Genomic DNA, 10309 nt, shown 5'->3' on the forward strand with positions numbered 1-10309 from the left:
CTATGTAGCAAGGGAGAGCACCCCCGCGGCTCCAACTCTGGCAGCTCCCGACCAGAGAGCCTGCCGGAGCAGCAGAAGCCCGCGCACCCCACACGCACTGTTTAGGCCTCAACACGAGACCGGCAGCAGGCGCGCTCCCCCAGCACACGTTCAGGAGGAAACACCGGCCAGCAGCCTCCCTGAGCCCTCTGACGCCATCTCAGGTGGTATGGGCAGGGTGGAGGCTGCAAAAAAGGATAAATACCTTGTTCTTGGTCCCCCACTGGCAGAGCCTCACAGTGTGGCAGCCATCTTGCAGTACGGCCAAGCCACACTCCCCATAACGTGCAAATTTTAGTAGCTTTCTGGTTTTACTTCGTAACTGTTAGACCTGTCAGCCTTACGGTGGTCTTCCCCCACAGCCTTTTGTCGGAATGCCTCATATTATTTCCAATTCTTTTTGTTGGCCTTAGGACTCTGAGCACTTTACCACTGCTGACCAGTGCTAAAGTGCATGTGCTTCTCTCATAAACATGGTAACATTGGTGTATACACAATTGGCATACTTAATTTACTTTTAAGTTCCTGGTACCGTGGTACACCATATACCCAGGGCATGTAAATTAAGTGCTACAAGTGGGCCTGCAGCACTGATTGTAACACCCCCTTAAGAAGCTCTTTAAACATGTGTCAGGTCTGCCACTGCAGAGCCTCTGTGTGCAGTTTCTCTGCCACTTAGACTTGACATTTAAAACCTCTTGTCAAGCTTTAAAGTCTCATTTTATACTCTGTTGCAAAACTGGACTTTGGGGTGGACTCACATTCTACCCTTTGGATGTAATGGTCTTTCAGGGGCCAGGACCAGGAATCAACAGTTGTATCCTTACCATTTTGTCCGGTGGCTCCCGGTACAGAGGTGGCTTCTAGTTGTCAATCACCGGGCTGGTCGTGCTAAAGATGCTTTTCTGCTCCAGTGAAGTCACTTTCTTCAGGCTACAAACTGACAGGAGAGGGGTCGCTGGTGACACCAGTGTCTGTGCTGAGGGGGTGCCCTGAAGTCTGAAAGTTGCATGGTCATTGGTTTCTGGGCAGGCGACAGACAAGCCTTGGTAGCTGCAAGAGTGGTCCACAGGCTTTCTGGCGGCTGGAGGTCATTTGGTGGGAAGTAGAAGCTTGAAACTTTGCACACCTCTTACACCCACTTCATAGATGTTGGACACCGGGTTTATTTAGGCTCAGGCAAAAAAGGGGGGGGGGGGGGACCGGGAGATTATATGGTCCACTGTACAGTCTCCCAACTATAGTGAATAAATACAAAATACACTGTTCCAAAAAGACGGCCAACCTAGAAGACCAGTAGTCTCAGGAGCAAGAGCCCTCAAGCATCACAATGGATGACTATCATTATCATCGGGAAATGCTCCTCACCAGGCCGGCACTGCAATGCCTGGCGGGCACCCCGGTAGGGGGGCTCTAAACCGTGCTACTCTGATAGTGACTGGTAAGTTCAACTATACAGACCAAGATGCTTATAATTAGGCACCAGTACACAAGAGAGAGGGAAAAAAGGGTGCTAAAATTGGTTATTCATCACACAATCTACATCCAAATTTTTTATCAGTTAAACAAGGATGACGACCAAGATTAAAATCAAAAATTGAAAATCAATAATTGAGATGTAATGCTCAATGACTTTCAAAAGACAGATAAATATCAGAGGACACTAGGTATTATAGGACCTCTAAGCTCGGGTCGACATGTTTCACGTCTGGTGGTCCAGCCGGATCCATTGACGCTTCATCAGGACCAAAAACATATAAACTGTACATCACCTCTTCTTCAAAAAAGAAAAAACCTCATATTAGGGTAAATAGCACCGGTCACTTACATTTAACCCCTTCTGTGCCTTGGACGAGATCATCTCGTCCAAGGCTACAGTTCCGTGCACCCCCCTCCCCCCCAAGTCGGGGATGGAAGGGGAAGACCTTCCCCTTACACCCCCGACCCCCCCCCACTCCCCCCTGTGACGTCAGCGCGCGCGCGCGCGCGCGCTGGTGTGTCACAGGGGCCACCCTAGTCGCGCTGGAAGCTCTGCTTCCAGCGCGATTGAAAAAGAAATGCAAAAGCATTTCTTTTTCAATCACTGGGAGGCCCGGAGGGGCTTCAAAGGGAAGGAAAAGTATTTCCTTCCCTTTGAAGTCCCTCCGAGGGTTTCAAAAGCCGGATTGCTTGCAATCCGGCTTTTGAAACCCCACTAGACACCAGGGATTTTTTTTTTTTTTATTGAAAGTGACAAAAGGGAGCGACCCCTTGGGCAAGGGTCGCTCCCAGGGGGGGCATTTTTTTGAGAAGGCCTTTTCTGCCCCCAGGGGGGGCAGAAACCTTTAGGCACCAGGGACCATTTTTTTTTATTTATTTATTTTTTTTTCATTTTTTTTTTTTTTGGCCCTTTTTAGGCAAGGGTCGCTCCCCTTGGGGGAAAATTATATTTTGGCCATTTCTGCCCCCCTTGGGGGCAGATTGGCCTATTTTGATGAGGCCAATCTGCCCCCAAGGGGGGTAGAAACCACTAGACACCAGGGATTTTTATTTTTTTTATTGTTATTGACAAAAGGGAGCGACCCCTTGGGCAAGGGTCGCTCCCAGGGGGGGCATATTTTCGGGAAGGCCTTTTCTGCCCCCAGGGGGGGCAGAAACCTCTAGGCACCAGGGACCTTTTTTTTTGTTTTTTGAGTTATATATTTTTTTTTTTTGGTGGGGAGCGACCCCTTAGGCAAGGGTCGCTCCCCTTGGGGGAAAATTATATTTTGGCCATTTCTGCCTCCCTTGGGGGCAGATTGGCCTATTTTGATGAGGCCAATCTGCCCCCAAGGGGGGTAGAAACCACTAGACACCAGGGATTTTTATTTTTTTTATTGTTATTGACAAAAGGGAGCGACCCCTTGGGCAAGGGTTGCTCCCAGGGGGGGCATATTTTCGGGAAGGCCTTTTCTGCCCCCCCGGGGGCAGATCGGCCTACTATTAGGCCGATCTGCCCCCAGGGGGGGCAGAAACCTCTAGGCACCAGGGACCTTTTTTTTTTTTTTTTGTGTTTTGTGTTATATTTTTTTTTTTTTGGTGGGGAGCGACCCCTTAGGCAAGGGTCGCTCCCCTTGGGGGAAAATTATATTTTGGCCATTTCTGCCCCCCTTGGGGGCAGATTGGCCTATTTTGATGAGGCCAATCTGCCCCCAAGGGGGGTAGAAACCACTAGACACCAGGGAGTTTTTTCTTTGCGTGAATTTCACGCAAAGGGAGCGACCCCTTAGGCAAGGGTCGCTCCCTGTGGGGGAGGGCAATTTATTTTAGGCCATTTCTGCCCCCCCTGGGGGCAGATCGGCCTATTATTAGGCCGATCTGGCCCCAGGGGGGGGCAGAACCCTCTAGGCGCCAGGGCAATTTTTTTTTTGTGTTTTTTTTTTATTTTTTTTTTTTTTTTTAGAGATGGGGAGCGACCCATCAGGCAAGGGTCGCTCCCCTGGGGGGGGGGCAAATTGTATTTAGACCATTTCTGCCCCCCTGGGGGCAGATTGGCCAATTTTAGGTCAATCTGCCCCCAAGGGGGCAGAAACCACTAGGCACCGGGGATTTGTTTTTTGGCGCCAATGTCACGCAGGGGGAGCGACCCCGTAGGCAAGGGTCGCTCCCGGGGGGGGGGGGGTGTTGGGGGGGCAAATTTATTTTAGGCCATTTCTGCCCCCCCGGGGGACAGATCGGCCTATTATTAGGCCGAACTGCCCCCAGGGGGGGGCAGAACCCTCTAGGCGCCAGGGCAATTTTTTTTTTTTTTTTTTTTTTTTTGTTGTTTCTTTTTTTAGAGATGGAGAGCGACCCATCAGGCAAGGGTCGCTCCCCTAGGGGGGCAAATTGTATTTAGACCATTTCTGCCCCCCTGGGGGCAGATTGGCCAATTTTAGGTCAATCTGCCCCCAAGGGGGCAGAAACCACTAGGCACCGGGGATTTGTTTTTTGGCGCCAATGTCACGCAGGGGGAGCGACCCCATAGGCAAGGGTCGCTCCCGGGTGGGGGGGGGGGGTTGGGGGGGGCAAATTTATTTTAGGCCATTTCTGCCCCCCCGGGGGACAGATCGGCCTAATATTAGGCAGAACTGCCCCCAGGGGGGGGCAGAACCCTCTAGGCGCCAGGGCAATTTTTTTTTTTGTGTTTTTTTTTTGTTGTTTCTTTTTTTAGAGATGGGGAGCGACCCATCAGGCAAGGGTCGCTCCCCTGGGGGGGGGCAAATTGTATTTAGACCATTTCTGCCCCCCTGGGGGCAGATTGGCCAATTTTAGGTCAATCTGCCCCCAAGGGGGCAGAAACCACTAGGCACCGGGGATTTGTTTTTTGGCGCCAATGTCACGCAGGGGGAGCGACCCCGTAGGCAAGGGTCGCTCCGGGGGGGGGGGTTGGGGGGGCAAATTTATTTTAGGCCATTTCTGCCCCCCCGTGGGACAGATCGGCCTATTATTAGGCCGAACTGCCCCCAGGGGGGGCAGAACCCTCTAGGCGCCAGGGCAATTTTTTTTGTGTGTTTTTTTTTGTTCATTTTTATCGGGAGACTTGGGGGAACGCTGGGTGGAAGAAAATTTGTAGCTCCTCTCAGATTCCAGAACTTTCTGCCACAGAAATGTGAGGGACATGGGTTTTTGTTAGCCAAATTTTGAGGTTTGCAAAGGATTCTGGGTAACAGAACCTAGTCCGAGCCCCGCAAGTCACCCCTCCTTGGATTCCCCTAGGTCTCTAGTTTTCAGAAATGCACAGGTTTGGTAGGTTTCCCTAGGTGCCGGCTGAGCTAGAGGCCAAAATCTACAGGTAGGCACTTCGCAAAAAACACCTCTGTTTTTTTCCCAAATTTAGGATGTGTCCACTTTGCGCTTTGGGATGTTTCCTGTCGCTGGCGCTAGGCCTACCCACGCAAGTGAGGTATCATTTTTATCGGGAGACTTGGGGGAACGCTGGGTGGAAGGAAATTTGTAGCTCCTCTCAGATTCCAGAATTTTCTGCCACAGAAATGTGAGGGACATGTGTTTTTTTAGCCAAATTTTGAGGTTTGCAAAGGATTCTGGGTAACAGAACATGGTCCGAGCCCCGAAAGTCACCCCTCCTTGGATTCCCCTAGGTCTCTAGTTTTCAGAAATGCACAGGTTTGGTAGGTTTCCCTAGGTGCCGGCTGAGCTAGAGGCCAAAATCTACAGGTAAGCACTTCGCAAAAAACACCTCTGTTTTTTTCCAAAATTTAGGATGTGTCCACGTTGCGCTTTGGGGTGTTTCCTGTCGCCGGCGCTAGGCCTACCCACGCAAGTGAGGTATCATTTTTATCGGGAGACTTGGGGGAACGCTGGGTGGAAGGAAATTTGTAGCTCCTCTCAGATTACAGAACTTTCTGCCACAGAAATGTGAGGGACATGTGTTTTTTTAGCCAAATTTTGAGGTTTGCAAAGGATTCTGGGTAACAGAACCTGGTCCGAGCCCCGCAAGTCACCCCTCCTTGGATTCCCCTAGGTCTCTAGTTTTCAGAAATGCTCAGGTTCGGTAGGTTTCCCTAGGTGCCGGCTGAGCTACAGGCCAAAATCTACAGGTAGGCACTTCGCAAAAAACATCTCTGTTTTTTTCCAAAATTTAGGATGTGTCCACGTTGCGCTTTGGGGTGTTTCCTGTCGCCGGCGCTAGGCCTACCCACGCAAGTGAGGTATCATTTTTATCGGGAGACTTGGGGGAACGCTGGGTGGAAGGAAATTTGTAGCTCCTCTCAGATTCCAGAACTTTCTGCCACAGAAATGTGAGGGACATTTTTTTTTTTTAGCCAAATTTTGAGGTTTGCAAAGGATTCTGGGTAACAGAACCTGGTCCGAGCCCCGCAAGTCACCCCTCCTTGGATTCCCCTAGGTCTCTAGTTTTCAGAAATGCACAGGTTTGGTAGGTTTCCCTAGGTGCCGGCTGAGCTAGAGGCCAAAATCTACAGGTAGACACTTCGCAAAAAACACCTCTGTTTTTTCCCAAAATTTAGGATGTGTCCACGTTGCGCTTTGGGGTGTTTCCTGTAGCCGGCGCTAGGCCTACCCACGCAAGTGAGGTATCATTTTTATCGGGAGACTTGGGGGAACGCTGGGTGGAAGGAAATTTGTAGCTCCTCTCAGATTCCAGAACTTTCTGCCACAGAAATGTGAGGGACATGTGTTTTTTTAGCCAAATTTTGAGGTTTGCAAAGGATTCTGGGTAACAGAACCTGGTCCGAGCCCCGCAAGTCACCCCTCCTTGGATTCCCCTAGGTCTCTAGTTTTCAGAAATGCACAGGTTTGGTAGGTTTCCCTAGGTGCCGGCTGAGCTAGAGGCCAAAATCTACAGGTAGGCACTTTGCAAAAAACACCTCTGTTTTTTTCCAAAATTTAGGATGTGTCCACGTTGCGCTTTGGGGTGTTTCCTGTCGCCGGCGCTAGGCCTACCCACGCAAGTGAGGTATCATTTTTATCGGGAGACTTGGGGGAACGCTGGGTGGAAGGAAATTTGTAGCTCCTCTCAGATTCCAGAACTTTCTGCCACAGAAATGTGAGGGACATGTGTTTTTTTAGCCAAATTTTGAGGTTTGCAAAGGATTCTTGGTAACAGAACCTGGTCAGAGCCCCGCAAGTCACCCCTCCTTGGATTCCCCTAGGTGTCTAGTTTTCAGAAATGCATAGGTTTGGTAGGTTTCCCTAGGTGTCGGCTGAGCTACAGGCCAAAATCTACAGGTAGGCACTTCGCAAAAAACACCTCTGTTTTTTTCCAAAATTTAGGATGTGTCCACGTTGCGCTTTGGGGTGTTTCCTGTCTCCGGCGCTAGGCCTACCCCCGCAAGTGAGGTATCATTTTTATCGGGAGACTTGGGGGAACGCTGTGTGGAAGGAAATTTGTAGCTCCTCTCAGATTCCAGAACTTTCTGCCACAGAAATGTGAGGGACATGTGTTTTTTTAGCCAAATTTTGAGGTTTGCAAAGGATTCTGGGTAACAGAACCTGGTCCGAGCCCCGTAAGTCAACCCTCCTTGGATTCCCCTAGGTCTCTAGTTTTCAGAAATGCACAGGTTTGGTAGGTTTCCCTAGGTGCCGGCTGAGCTAGAGGCCAAAATCTACAGGTAGGCACTTCGCAAAAAACACCTCTGTTTTTTTCCAAAATTTAGGATGTGTCCACGTTGCGCTTTGGGGTGTTTCCTGTCGCCGGCGCTAGGCCTACCCACGCAAGTGAGGTATCATTTTTATCTAGAGACTTGGGGGAACGCTGGGTGGAAGGAAATTTGTAGCTCCTCTCAGATTCCAGAACTTTCTGCCACAGAAATGTGAGGGACAAGTGTTTTTTTAGCCAAATTTTGAGGTTTGCAAAGGATTCTGGGTAACAGAACCTGGTCCGAGCCCCGCAAGTCACCCCTCCTTGGATTCCCCTAGGTCTCTAGTTTTCAGAAATGCACAGGTTTGGTAGGTTTCCCTAGGTGCCGGCTGAGCTAGAGGCCAAAATCTACAGGTAGGCACTTCGCAAAAAACACCTCTGTTTTTTTCCAAAATTTAGGATGTGTCCACGTTGCGCTTTGGGGTGTTTCCTGTCCCCGGCGCTAGGCCTACCCACGCAAGTGAGGTATCATTTTTATCGGGAGACTTGGGGGAACGCTGGGTGGAAGGAAATTTGTAGCTCCTCTCAGATTACAGAACTTTCTGCCACAGAAATGTGAGGGACATGTGTTTTTTTAGCCAAATTTTGAGGTTTGCAAAGGATTCTGGGTAACAGAACCTGGTCCGAGCCCCGCAAGTCACCCCTCCTTGGATTCCCCTAGGTCTCTAGTTTTCAGAAATGCACAGGTTCGGTAGGTTTCCCTAGGTGCCGGCTGAGCTACAGGCCAAAATCTACAGGTAGGCACTTCGCAAAAAACACCTCTGTTTTTTTCCAAAATTTAGGATGTGTCCACGTTGCGCTTTGGGGTGTTTCCTGTCGCCGGCGCTAGGCCTACCCACGCAAGTGAGGTATCATTTTTATCGGGAGACTTGGGGGAACGCTGGGTGGAAGGAAATTTGTAGCTCCTCTCAGATTCCAGAACTTTCTGCCACAGAAATGTGAGGGACATGTGTTTTTTTAGCCAAATTTTGAGGTTTGCAAAGGATTCTGGGTAACAGAACCTGGTCCGAGCCCCGCAAGTCACCCCTCCTTGGATTCCCCTAGGTCTCTAGTTTTCAGAAATGCACAGGTTTGGTAGGTTTCCCTAGGTGCCGGCTGAGCTAGAGGCCAAAATCTACAGGTAGGCACTTCGCAAAAAACACCTCTGTTTTTTCCCAAAATTTAGGATGTGTCCACGTTGGGCTTTGGGGTGTTTCCTGTAGCCGGCGCTAGGCCTACCCACGCAAGTGAGGTATCATTTTTATCGGGAGACTTGGGGGAACGCTGGGTGGAAGGAAATTTGTAGCTCCTCTCAGATTCCAGAACTTTCTGCCACAGAAATGTGAGGGACATGTGTTTTTTTAGCCAAATTTTGAGGTTTGCAAAGGATTCTGGGTAACAGAACCTGGTCCGAGCCCCGCAAGTCACCCCTCCTTGGATTCCCCTAGGTCTCTAGTTTTCAGAAATGCACAGGTTTGGTAGGTTTCCCTAGGTGCCGGCTGAGCTAGAGGCCAAAATCTACAGGTAGGCACTTCGCAAAAAACACCTCTGTTTTTTTCAAAAATTTAGGATGTGTCCACGTTGCGCTTTGGGGTGTTTCCTGTCGCCGGCGCTAGGCCTACCCACGCAAGTGAGGTATCATTTTTATCGGGAGACTTGGGGGAACGCTGGGTGGAAGGAAATGTGTAGCTCCTCTCAGATTCCAGAACTTTCTGCCACAGAAATGTGAGGGACATGTGTTTTTTTAGCCAAATTTTGAGGTTTGCAAAGGATTCTGGGTAACAGAACCTGGTCAGAGCCCCGCAAGTCACCCCTCCTTGGATTCCCCTAGGTCTCTAGTTTTCAGAAATGCATATGTTTGGTAGGTTTCCCTAGGTGCCGGCTGAGCTACAGGCCAAAATCTACAGGTAGGCACTTCGCAAAAAACACCTCTGTTTTTTTCCAAAATTTAGGATGTGTCCACGTTGCGCTTTGGGGTGTTTCCTGTCTCCGGCGCTAGGCCTACCCACGCAAGTGAGGTATCATTTTTATCGGGAGACTTGGGGGAACGCTGTGTGGAAGGAAATTTGTAGCTCCTCTCAGATTACAGAACTTTCTGCCACAGAAATGTGAGGGACATGTGTTTTTTTAGCCAAATTTTGAGGTTTGCAAAGGATTCTGGGTAACAGAACCTGGTCCGAGCCCCGCAAGTCACCCCTCCTTGGATTCCCCTAGGTCTCTAGTTTTCAGAAATGCACAGGTTTGGTAGGTTTCCCTAGGTGCCGGCTGAGCTAGAGGCCAAAATCTACAGGTACGCATTCGCAAAAAACACCTCTGTTTTTTTCCAAAATTTAGGATGTGTCCACGTTGCGCTTTGGGGTGTTTCCTGTCGCCGGCGCTAGGCCTACCCACGCAAGTGAGGTATCATTTTTATCGGGAGACTTGGGGGAACGCTGGGTGGAAGGAAATTTGTAGCTCCTCTCAGATTACAGAACTTTCTGCCACAGAAATGTGAGGGACATGTGTTTTTTTAGCCACATTTTGAGGTTTGCAAAGGATTCTGGGTAACAGAACCTGGTCCGAGCCCCGCAAGTCAACCCTCCTTGGATTCCCCTAGGTCTCTAGTTTTCAGAAATGCACAGGTTTGGTAGGTTTCCCTAGGTGCCGGCTGAGCTAGAGGCCAAAATCTACAGGTAGGCACTTCGCAAAAAACACCTCTGTTTTTTTCCAAAATTTAGGATGTGTCCACGTTGCGCTTTGGGGTGTTTCCTGTCGCCGGCGCTAGGCCTACCCACGCAAGTGAGGTATCATTTTTATCTAGAGACTTGGGGGAACGCTGGGTGGAAGGAAATTTGTAGCTCCTCTCAGATTCCAGAACTTTCTGCCACAGAAATGTGAGGGACATGTGTTTTTTTAGCCCAATTTTGAGGTTTGCAAAGGATTCTGGGTAACAGAACCTGGTCCGAGCCCCGCAAGTCACCCCTCCTTGGATTCCCCTAGGTCTCTAGTTTTCAGAAATGCACAGGTTTGGTAGGTTTCCCTAGGTGCCGGCTGAGCTAGAGGCCAAAATCTACAGGTAGGCACTTCGCAAAAAACACCTCTGTTTTCTCCCAAAATTTTGGATGTGTCCACGTTGCGCTTTGGGGCGTTTCCTGTCGCGGGCGCTAGGCCTACCCACGCAAGTGAGGTATC

The sequence above is a fragment of the Pleurodeles waltl genome, chromosome 1_1 (assembly GCF_031143425.1).
Source record: "Pleurodeles waltl isolate 20211129_DDA chromosome 1_1, aPleWal1.hap1.20221129, whole genome shotgun sequence".
Taxonomy (NCBI): domain Eukaryota; kingdom Metazoa; phylum Chordata; class Amphibia; order Caudata; family Salamandridae; genus Pleurodeles; species Pleurodeles waltl.